The sequence below is a fragment of the Mesoplodon mirus genome (genome assembly GCF_964341445.2).
Source record: "Mesoplodon mirus genome assembly, contig: HAP1_SCAFFOLD_483, whole genome shotgun sequence".
Taxonomy (NCBI): Eukaryota; Metazoa; Chordata; class Mammalia; order Artiodactyla; family Ziphiidae; genus Mesoplodon; species Mesoplodon mirus.
In genome coordinates, this window is record NW_028295501.1 from 172,371 (window position 1) to 176,018 (window position 3,648).

Genomic DNA, 3,648 nt, shown 5'->3' on the forward strand with positions numbered 1-3,648 from the left:
CCGTAAGCTGGCACTGACCCGTGCGTCAGCACGTAGCCTGACCCTCCCACGTTTCCGTACCCTCACCTGTGCCCTAAGCCTTGCCGTTCCCTAACACTAACCCTAGCCCGGAACAGAAACCCACCAGCAGCCCTACACCTTACCCTATGCCGTAGCCTACTCCTGGCCCGTAAGCTGGCACTGACCCGGGCGTCAGCACGTAGCCCGATCCTCCCACGTTTCCGTACCCTCACCTGTGCCCTAAGCCTTGCCGTTCCCTAACCCTAACCGTAGCCCGAAACGGAAACCCACCACGAGCCCTACACCTTATCCTACGCCCTAGACTACTCCTGGCCCGTACGCTGGCACTGACCCGTGCGTCACAACGTAGCCTGACCCTCCCACGTTTCCGTACCCTCACCTGTGCCCTAAGCCTTGCCGTTCCCTAACCCTAACCCTAGACTTGAACGGAAACACACCACCAGCCCTACAACTTACCCCCAAGCCGTAGCAAACTACTGGCCCATACGCTGGCACTGACCCGTGCGTCAGTACTTAGCCTGACCCTCCCACGTTTCTGTACCCTCACCTGTGCCCTAAGGCTTGCCGTTGCCTAACCCTAACCCTAGCCGGAAAAGGAAACTCACCACCAGCCCTACACCTTACCCACAAGCCTTAGCCTACTCCTGGCCCGTACGCTGGCACTGACCCTTGCGTCTGCACGTAGCCTGACCGTCCCACGTTTCCGTACCCTCACCTGTGCCCTAAGCCTTGCCATTCCCTAACCCTAACCCTAGACCGGAACGGAAACCAACCACCAGCCCTAAACCTTTCCCTACGCCGTAGCCTAATCCTGGCCCATACGCTGGCACTGACCCGTGCCTCAGCATGTAGCCTGACCCTCCCACGTTTCGTTACCCTCACCTGTGCCCTAAGCCTTGACGTTCCCTAACCCTAACCCTAGCCCGGAATGGAAAGCCACCACCAGCCCTAAACCTTTCCCTACGCCGTAGCCTACTCCTGGCCCGTACGCTGGCACTGACACGTTAGTCAGCACGTAGTCTGACCCACCCACGTTTCCGTACCCTCACCTGTGCCCTAAGCCTTGCCGTTTCTTAACCCTAACCGTAGCCCGGAACGGAAACCCACCACCAGCCCTGCACCTTAACCCCAAGCCTTAGCCTACTTCTGGCCTGTACGCTGGCATTGACCCGTGCGTCAGCACGTAGCCTGATCATGCCAAGTTTCCGTACCCTCACCTGTGCTCTAAGGCTTGCCGTTCCCTAACCCGAACCCTAGCCTGAAAGAGAAACCCACCACCAACCCTACACTTTACCCTACGCCGTAGCCTAATCCTGGCCCGTACGCTGGCACTGACCAGTGCGTCAGCACGTAGCCTGACCGTCCCACGTTTCCGTACCCTCACATGTGCCCTAAGCCTTGCCGTTCCCTAACCGTAACCCTAGCCCGGAACGGAAACCCATCACCAGACCTACACCTTACCCTACGCTGTAGCCTACTCCTGGCCCGTACGCTGGCACTGACCCGTGCATCAGCACGTAGCCTGACCCTCCCACGTTTCCGTACCCTCACATGTGCCCTAAGCCTTGCCGTTCCCTAACCCTAACCCTAGCCCGGAACGGAAACCCACCAACAGCCCTACACCTTACCCTACGCAGTAGCCTAATCCTGGCCCGTATGCTGGCACTGACCCGTGCGTCAGCACGTAGCCTGACCCTCCCAAGTTTCCATACCCTCACCTGTGCCCTAAGCCTTGTCGTTCCCTAACACTAACCCTAGCCCGGGAATGGAAACCCACCACCAGCCCTACACCTCACCCTATGCCGTAGCCTACTCCTGGCCCGTACGCTGGCACTGACCCGTGCGTCAGCACTTAGCCTGAGCCTCCCACGTTTCCGTACCCTCACCTGTGCCCTAAGCCTTGCCGTTCCCTAACACTAACCCTAGCCTGCGAACGAAAACCCAACACCAGCCCTACACCTTACTCTATGCCATAGCCTACTCCTGGCCCGTAAGCTGGCACTGACCCGTGCGTCAGCACGTAGCCTGACCCTCCCACGTTTCCGTACCCTCACCTGTGCCCTAAGCCTTGCCGTTCCCTAACTCTAACCCTAGCCCGGAACAGAAACCCACCAGCAGCCCTACACCTTACCCTATGCCGTAGCCTACTCCTGGCCCGTAAGCTGGCACTGACCCGGGCGTCAGCACGTAGCCAGATCCTCCCACGTTTCCGTACCCTCACCTGTGCCCTAAGCCTTGCCGTTCCCTAACCCTAACCGTAGCCCGGAACGGAAACCCACCACGAGCCCTACACCTTATCCTACGCCGTAGACTACTCCTGGCCCGTACGCTGGCACTGACCCGTTCGTCACAACGTAGCCTGACCCTCCCACGTTTCCGTACCCTCACCTGTGCCCTAAGACTTGCCGTTCCCTAACCCTAACCCTAGACTTGAACGGAAACACACCACCAGCCCTACAACTTACCCCCAAGCCGTAGCAAACTCCTGGCCCATACGCTGGCACTGACCCGTGCGTCAGTACTTAGCCTGACCCTCCCACGTTTCTGTACCCTCACCTGTGCCCTAAGGCTTGCCGTTGCCTAACCCTAACCCTAGCCGGAAAAGGAAACTCACCACCAGCCCTACACCTTACCCACAAGCCTTAGCCTACTCCTGGTCCGTACACTGGCACTGACCCGTGCGTCAGCACGTAGCCTGACCCTCCCACTTTTAAGTACCCTCACCTGTGCCCTAAGCTTTGCCGTTCCCTAACCCTAACCCTAGCCCGGAACGGAAACCCACCACCAGCCCTACACCTTACCCTACGCCGTAGTCTACTCCTGGCCCATACGCTGGCTCTGACCCGTGCGTCAGCACGTAGCCTGACCTTCCCACATTTCCGTACCCTCACCTGTACCCTAAGCCTTGCCGTTCCCTCACCCTAACCCTAGTACCGAACGGAAACCCACCAGCAGCCCTACATCAAACCCCCAAGCCATAGCCTACTTCTGGCCCGTACGCTGGCACTGAACCGTGCGTCAGCACGCAGCCTGACCCTCCCACGTTTCCGTACCCTCACCTGTGCCCTAAGCCTTGCCGTTCCCTAACCCTAACCCTAGCCCGGAACGAAAACCCACCACCAGCCCTAAACCTTTCCCTATGGGGTAGCCTACTCCTCGCCCGTACGCTGACACTGACCCGTTCGTCAGCATGTAGTTTGACCCTCCCACGTTTCCGTACCCTCACCTGTGCCCTAAGCCTTGCCGTTCCCTAACCGTAACCCTAGCCCGGAACGGAAACCCACCACCAGCCCTACACCTTACCGTACGCCGTAGCCTACTCCTGGCCCGTACGCTGGCACTGACCAGTGCGTCAGCACGTAGCCAGACCCTCCCACGTTTCCGTACCCTCACCTGTGCCCTAAACCTTGCCATTCCCTAACCCTAACCCTAGCCCGGAACGGAAACGCACCACCAGCCCTGCACCTTTCCCTACGACATAGCCTACTCCTGGCTCGTACGCTGGCACTGACCCATGCGTCAGCACGTAGCCTGACCCTCCCACGTTTCCGTACACTCACCTATGCCGTAAGCCTTGCCGTTCCCTAACCCGAACCACAGCCCGGAACGGAAACCCACCTCCAGCCC